The 8,332-nt window shown below is 43.5% G+C and overlaps 1 long non-coding RNA gene across 1 annotated transcript; it reads left to right on the forward strand.

The window, feature by feature from the left end:
* The first annotated feature begins 7,563 nt into the window (after window positions 1–7,563).
* On the forward strand, window positions 7,564–8,037 carry LOC136501187 (uncharacterized). Its single transcript, XR_010770195.1, has 3 exons — window positions 7,564–7,690; window positions 7,774–7,866; window positions 7,946–8,037. It is a non-coding gene; the product is annotated as an uncharacterized lncRNA (long non-coding RNA).
* The last annotated feature ends 295 nt before the right edge of the window (window positions 8,038–8,332 follow it).

Consider the following 8,332-nt stretch of genomic DNA (forward strand, 5'->3'; position numbering starts at 1 on the left):
GTGAGTAGGCAAGTCACAAACTGATGTCACTGAACAGAGCAATCAATATGCAAAGGCAGGTTCTGCTATAAATCTAAAACTGTTGACCTTCTCCTATGAATCTAACAAACAATTCAAAGACGAAACTGAATTGAGTTGGTTGTACTGCTACTAGCCACCAATGTTGTGTTGATTACCTAAGGTAGAGATGGGCACGAGCAGCTGCAGCACTATCATGGACCAGCGGGAAACAAAATAATAGATAGCCTAAGTATCTCAAAATCAACATTCAATTCACTAGATATGCAACAAAGGTACTGAAGTTTGCTAATTTTCGGTACTAAAAAAATGAAACAGTAAGGTCTGGAAGCCAAGAGCAGTGTCCACTTTTAATGCCAGAGCCTACATGCATGGTGATGCTCAAAATTGTGAGTTTTTACTGCAACCAGGAATAATAACAGCAGGGTCAATCTTGTAAACAGCAAGCAGCATCGCATAACAAAAGTGGGATGCAGCCAATCATGCTTTTTATTTAGATTTCATCAGAACCCACCAATTAGACAGCTAAAAATACATATACTGTAAAGCCTGGAAGCAAGAGCAGTGTCCATTGTTATTGCTAGATTGATAGAAGACATGTGTATTTTCCTGTTGTAGAAAGGTGGGTGCTAAATAATTTAACTGATTTACCCCATGACTCCAGCGGACTAAATATACTTTCCCGGTTTCATATTTAAGGATGCCATACCTTTAGACATGGTGTCCTCAGCAGTATCAATTAGCAGTAACATATACTTTCCCAGTTTCATATTTAAGGGGCCAGCAGCGTTGGAGAGCTTGCGGCTAGCAGGAAAAGGAGCCTGCTCTGCTCCTTCTGCCGCTGTTTGTCGGTTTGTTTGGTGAAACCGAAAACCGAAACCAAAGAAACCGACACCAAACATGTCGGTTGATAGTTCTTTGAGGAACCGATCGGTTCTCCATCTCTGGAAACCGAATTCTAGAGAAACCGATCAAACCAAACAGAATACTCAGTTTAAACCGATTGCCTAGTCTGAGACCCAAGTGTACAAATGGATGGCAGCATGTTAGTTAGAAAGAGGGATATGGCTCATTCAAAGCTGCTATGCTACACCTACAATTTCAAGCCATCATAATGTACTCTTTTTAAAGTGGTAGGATAGTGCTGTTGTGCTACACCTACAATTTCAAGCATACCATAAAGCTTAAAATAAACTCCATAAGCCATTGAAATTTTGCTTGAAATTTTCTCAACCTGACAAACTTACTGCAGCAGGAACCTCTGAATAAGCAATCTTAACAGTGTCTTCTCCAATTTATTATTACAAATTAGCATAACCAGAAACTCAAAAGGCAAAAAATTTAGAGCAGAACATGATGCAATATATCTGTTTCCTCTAGGCTATTCTTGCCCAGAGCTCTTGTTATATATCTAACCCTTCAAATTTTATTTCTCTATTATCTTTTTTCTCCAAGCAAATTGAGCAGCTAGCAGCCAACACAGCTATATGCAGAAATGTTATCAGTTATCACAGGGCAGGACAACAAATAGATCATGGATCACCAATAGATAAACATGTTTTAAACAAGTGGATCACCATGTCAAAAAATATATACTAGTCAGTACAGAATATAGGAATAGTAATGTTGATATTTGGTCAAAAAATCTGTACTAGTCGCTACTCAAAATAGGATAGTACAAATTTGTCAAATGCCACACATGCAACAAAGAGAGCAAGTTGACATGTTCATTACGAGGATGGATCACTAACATGAATGCAACTGGAAGAAAGCCAGGCCTGTACCATCATCCAACATCTGCATCCTCCTTATGATGCTGCTACTGCTGCTCCACCTTCCTCAACACAGCTAACGACTTGAGCCACCTTGCTACTAGATGCCCATTGCACCACTGCTCTGCCCACCTCAACCACAATATCCTAAAGACAACAAATTCTCCAGGTTCCTTTAGCACCGACACAAATGCATAAATAGCGCCCAAACTACACAATCTCACAGCTGCTGTAGGAAGAGGGCTCAAATTATAAGTTATTTTAGCTTTTTTAGAGTCAAAGTATAAGTTATTTTAGCTTTTTTAGAGTCAAAGTATCTTAAATTTGATTAAATTTATATAACAAAATAATAATGTTTATGATACCAAATAAGTATCATTAAATTCTTCATTAATTTTATTTTCATAGTATATTTATTTGATGTTATAAATCTTTATAATTTTCTCTGTACAATCGGCATCATGGATCGCTGAGTGGGATCCTAAACCCTCCATGAGAGTTTTTCCTTGTGATCTCTGAAAATGAATCCCCATCCCTCCTTTCTTAGTCTCCGGGAAGAAGGAGCCATCGCAATTGGCCTTTAGAATTCCAGCCGGTGGACAAGTCCATTTCTGTGATTGTGGTGTGCTGCTCGTATTCTTTGTCTTCGTTGGCTTGGATTGTGCCGCCAGAGAGCCGACTCACTAGATGACTTGGCTCGGTTGTCGCACTCCCTCCTCTACATTTGCTTTGTTCGTAGCCTCTCACTAGGCATACAACAGGGTCACTATCCTTATTCGTCTTCTCCCGGTGCAATATTTAGGTTTATTTATCTTGGTGTTTCATTCTGAAATGGCTCCTTGACCCCTTTAAGACAGGAGGAAGAAGCTAAACTGTATACTGAGAAAGTTGTTGGGGCAAGCCCGTGCAATGTACGTATGTCTGATTTCTCAAACTTTTAAAACATAGCTCTCTCACACAAGCCGTCTGTCACATGTAACCGTGTTGCTTGCCGAGCACCACTGTAACCGTGTTGTCCGTACTCTACAGTGTGCGGATTTGCCACTGGCCAAATGGCACGGACTGAATAACCAATCTCAAACTCCTGATCTCTCTAACTATGTTCCTTTTTTTAGAAAAAAAAAGGTCACCCCTGCTTTTGTATTTCAAAAAGCAAACAAACATTCGAGTTCATACAAGTTTTGGCATTGACGCCAGAAACAAAGAGCAGACTTAAGTCTAGCCAAGATACTTATCACAGTTTTTCAAACGCCTGAGAATTCTCATTCCTGGCACCGATGGCGACTGAGGACTGAACACCCAATAGACCCGACTGTGATGATGATCTCGTTGTTTCCTCCTTCCACTCGATCCGGGCCAGGTTGTCTTGGCAGCTCCTCCAACTTGCTGATAGCTTCTTCCAGCAGTCCACCAATTTCCAGCTTGTACATCGGCAGCCACCTCCTTAGCATTCTTGCAGTTCGGCTGAAGCACCATCTTCATACCTAACCAACAAACTCCCTGGAAACATATTTCATTCCTTAAATTCTAGAGAGGACCACAAAATAGCAGAAGTCATTATATTAACAATCAAGTGCTTTTTGTTAGAAATCCAGAACTTGGCCACCGATTCATAATCCTTTCCTATATCCAATGATCCATACCCAAAATCTCATAAATCAGTTTCCAGAAAATTAGGAACTTTCCACCGATTCACACAAGCCCTGTCTGTCACATTACATGCAGTGGCTCACATATGTCAAGCACAAGACACCAAGGCCGTAGTTGCCACGAGCTAGCAAAAGCATTCAGCTTTATTTGCACTGGTTGGTTGGAGTCTTGGAGAGATCATACATGTGCTGATGTGCAAGCCCAAGATAGAGAGCAAATCTGCCCTTGTGCAGACACAAAGGAAAGCCATATTTCCCCATGATGGATCCTTCCCTAAGAGGCTGAGCTGAGATGCTCTGTTTCTCTCTCTCTCTCTAGCCTCTAGCTGTGTGACGCCATGACCTACCTGAAAAGTTGCAATAAGGGTGTGTCTCTCTGTGGACTCTGTGTGTGCGCTCAACCCTTTTTATAAAAAGGATGCAGCCTTTTCGCCCAGATGGAGATGGAGATGGAGCGCATCATGGTACAGCTGCTCAGTCATTAGTGGCGCCATTAAGACCAAGTAGTTAGATTGGGGCAGGGAAATAATGCAACTTGCAATTGCCAGTCTTTCATATCAGAGGAGGAGCCAATTGACTACTACTACTACAAGTACTACTACTACTACTACTACAAGTACTACTACTACTACAAGTACTAGTACTACTACTAGTACTAGTACTACTACTTGTACTACTAGTACTACTACTTCTACCACTAGTACTACTACTTCTACTACTTATACTACTTTTTTTTCTTGCATCTCTTAGAACAAGGCACGAAATGTCATGAACATCAAAGAGTGCATCCCAATGCCCCATGAATAATGAGCAGCCATCCCATGGAGAGCAAGAACTAGATGACCAGCTTACTCAGGAGCAGTTCGATAACGAGTTAGAAAAGGGTCTAGAAGTGATGCTTACTCAGGAGGACCTTGTCGATGATGAGGATCTAGTGGGGGAGCCTAGGGAAGAGAAGGCGGAGAGGATGCCCAAGGCGAAGAAGGGGATGATGATGAGGATGACGACACCTCATCAGGGGGATATGTAAGTCCTGAGGATCCTTTCCCACTAGAACCCAGACGGAGGCCAACGGAGGACGAGTTGGACAAGGATTTTGATCCGAACGACGAGGTATGGATAAAGCCTTACAAGCTTGTAAATTTGGCTAATGCTATGGCTATATGTTACCTCTGCTAACACTTTTGACCTGCCGTATACACAGGTCGTCCCTACTCAACCTCTGAAAAGACGACGTCGGCCTCCGGCTCGTCTTGCCAGACAATACATAGCGGGGCAAAGGAGATCAGAGGAAGGAGCCACAGATACTCACAATGAGGCCTCCACTCCACAACCTTAGGACACAACCATGACTGAGACTGCCTAGCCAAAGAGGAAACGAGGGGGGATTAGAAAGCCAAACCAATATCACGACAAGGCATGCTATGTGATAACGGAGGTCGAGCCAGATAGGAAATCCTTGAGCCATATACATACAGGGCAAAATTCCGTAATCACATTGGGTTTGTAGTTAGAGATAAGTTGAACCCAGCTATCCGTGGCTGGAATCTTGTACCTATGAGCCAAAAGGTAGAACTATGGGAGAAGCTGAAGCAGAACTTTAGGTTTCCGGAGGGAACGCACGAGTTGGTACAAGAAAATGCTTTTAAGATAATGGGGCAGAGCTTCCGATGTTGGCGGTCAGATCTGAACAAGAACTTTATCCAACAGAAGTTAACTCCTTTCCACGAGTATGGAAACATAACTCCTAGTTAATGGGAGGAGCTCGTGGCTGAGAAGACTTCAGAGGCATCATTGGCCCTCAGTGCCCGTAATAGCGAGCAGGCGAAGAAGAACCAACACTACCCTCGTCTAGGCCTCGGTGGCTACGCTGGCAAGCAAGAGGTCTTTAGGAAGATGGACACAGAGGCCGAAGCTGTCGGGAATACGAAAGTGGCGAAGTTGAAGCCACGCCTCAAACAGTGGATATACGCGAGGAGTGTGGATTCATCCGGTAGTAGCCTCCAGTTTGCTAAGCCGGAGACCAGAGAGGTGGTATCAAAGATACTAAAACTTACTGAAGACAAGGAGAAGGGTGCATTCAACCCTTCTAGAGAGAGGGACGATCTTACCGTTGCCTTGGGAAACCCTGAGCACATAGGACGCACCAGGGGGCTAGGGAAGAGGATGTCCTGGAAGCACAGATTCGTAGAGGAGAGGCACATGTACAAGAAACATGGCAGAGACCGAGAGTCTAATCTTGAGCGCCAAGTGAAGGCTCTATTTGAAAAGATGTTGGTGGAGAAAGGACTGTCTACGATGGAGCCACATACCTAATGGGGCCGCCTGGAGAACTGGCGGTAGTTGGTAGCCCTCCGGATGTTCCCAGCAGTCAAGGTTCCAATGCAACCGGAACCCCTGTCGATCGCATACGGGCGCCAACCAGTTGCAAATTGGTGGTTCCGATGGGCAGGCAAAACGTGATCATTGAGGTGGCAACGGGTGTGGCACATCCTCCGGGTGGCACGTGGCACAATAGGGACATCCCGCAGGACTACACTCGGGTCGAGGTGCATACCATGAAGCCCGAGTTCATGACTTGGAAGATAGAACACCCTACTCCCGAGGGGCTCGTGTTACTCGGAGACGTCATGAACCAGTTCATCCTCTGGCATAGACGGGACATTGTATTGACCAAGTCTTCACCAACTCTGACTGAAGTTCATCCTCTGGAGCAACCCGTCGAGGGCGGGGAGGTATACTCATCGGCCCATGACCATGACCACCACACGCTAGATACTTCTCCACCTCGTACCGAGCAAGGGCATGATGACATGCCACATCCTTCTCCACCTCATACCGAGCATGGGCATGATGACATGCCACGTCCTTCTCCAGCTCGTACCGAGCAAAGGCATGATGAGATATAACATCCTTCTCAACAAGCGCAGCTGATACATGAACAACAAGTGTCTCATGAACAGCAATTGCCTTGTGAAGAGTCGATACGTGAAGAACAAGTGGCCCTTAGAGCAGGTGATGCACAAGTTGACAAGGACGTGCCCGAATGGGAAGCTCGAAACAAAATCCCAATCAAGATAAGGCCATCGTATGTGGGCATTAATGACATCTCGTCGGTGCACAAGTGGATGGCCCATGACCAGTTCAAGCCTAAGAACCAAGTAAAAGAATTCCAAGCACCAGCTTCTGAGGAGGGCACCACTAGCAAACTGCACAAAGGGTTTAAAAAGTATCCAGCTATTGATAACCTCAAATGGTCAAATGATTGCCTGGATAAATATGAAAAAGGCAAGAACTTCCTACCAAACCGAGTCATACAGTGCTTGCCACATAGAATGAGAAAGTTCCACGATTGGTACTTGCGTGCTCAGATAACAAAACTAGAAATCTTACAAGCATGGATCCCTGCTGGCACATTTGGAGCCCCAGGTGGGCAAATTGCCGTTGAGTTTAAGGATATCTAGGCATGCTTCCACCTTGGATGAATGGAAATGAATCTAATTCGCATGTGGTGCATGTAAGTCCTTGCCCTCTCAATATGATATGAGTGTAATCTTTTGATTTTGTTGTAACTAACCTGCGCCGTGATTTGTATAATGCAAACGGACTTTGTGAGAAAGAGGCCAGCTCTGAAACACGGGTATATAGACCCTTCACCTATAGCATCAATAAATTTTAATTACCCTAAAGAGTGGAAACTAGATTGCAAAGAACTAGGAGGTGGAAAGACACTTAAGGAGAAAGAGGACATCAGGAACAAGAAAATATTGGAAGAGTCCCTCAAGGTTGCGGCATACATTGCCCTATGTTTTAAAAATCTCCAACAACACGATAATATATGGATACCATACCACTTCAAGTAAGTTCGACTGTATACTTAGCTTTGTTCAATATACTTTGTTCGATGCAAAAGAGCTTATGTGTTCCTTCTATGACTAAATTCATGCAGTGATCACTGGATTTGCATAGGCGTCTGGCTCTCACATAGCATGGCATTGGTCTTTGATTCAGCGGATTTCCCAGTCGAGACATACAAAGACTTCATAGCGATTATCAAGACATATACATATCGACAATCCTTATTTTAGCTACTATGTATGTATACATACTTGTAAGGTTCAATGTGGGATACTAACAAGTTGCATTTGCTAAAACCATTGGAACAGGGCATTCAGGCACTATGTCCAGGAACATAAGGGGAGGCATCATCCAAATAGGAAGGAAAAGTTGTATGTCAAAACTCTATGTGCGGTAAGTGTCATTTACTTTGGTACTCCATATATTACGTGTCTGTCAATAGCATTACTTAACATCTCCAGATGCAAAACACACAGTGCCCCAAGCAGAAGCCTGGGAGTCTACATTGTGGATACTACACATGTATTATGATGAGTACCATCGGTGGCTACAACAGAAACCCCAATCTGGTAAGTTTGAACCTCTTCGCTCGTAGTATGAAAAGTTCGCATATGTTGTGATATAGTAAACCTAAACTTGTTCTTGTAGTTGGAGAAAGATAAAGACACGAGAAAGAACCCATACAAGGATGACGAGCTCTTATAGATGGTCGGCGACCTTTGCAACTTCATAATGGACCAGATTGTGTACCATAAAGGCACTTACCATCATCTTCTTTCCGACTTAGGTAGTAATCCTCTATACCAACACCTTCGTGAGACTGATAGGCTAGCCCTAGGTCGTTGATGATAATGTGGACTTGTGGTATGGTTTGGATCAGACTTTGGAATGGTTTGGACTTTGTTTTACATGTGGACTTGTGGATTTCTTAATGGACTATGTTATAATGATGGACTTCATAATGGACTATGTTGTAATGATGGACTTTTGTGAATTATGACTTGTGATGATGTTCTCAATAATGGTCTTATGTTT

This window comes from Miscanthus floridulus, chromosome 13 (assembly GCF_019320115.1).
Source record: "Miscanthus floridulus cultivar M001 chromosome 13, ASM1932011v1, whole genome shotgun sequence".
In the NCBI taxonomy this organism is placed as follows: domain Eukaryota; kingdom Viridiplantae; phylum Streptophyta; class Magnoliopsida; order Poales; family Poaceae; genus Miscanthus; species Miscanthus floridulus.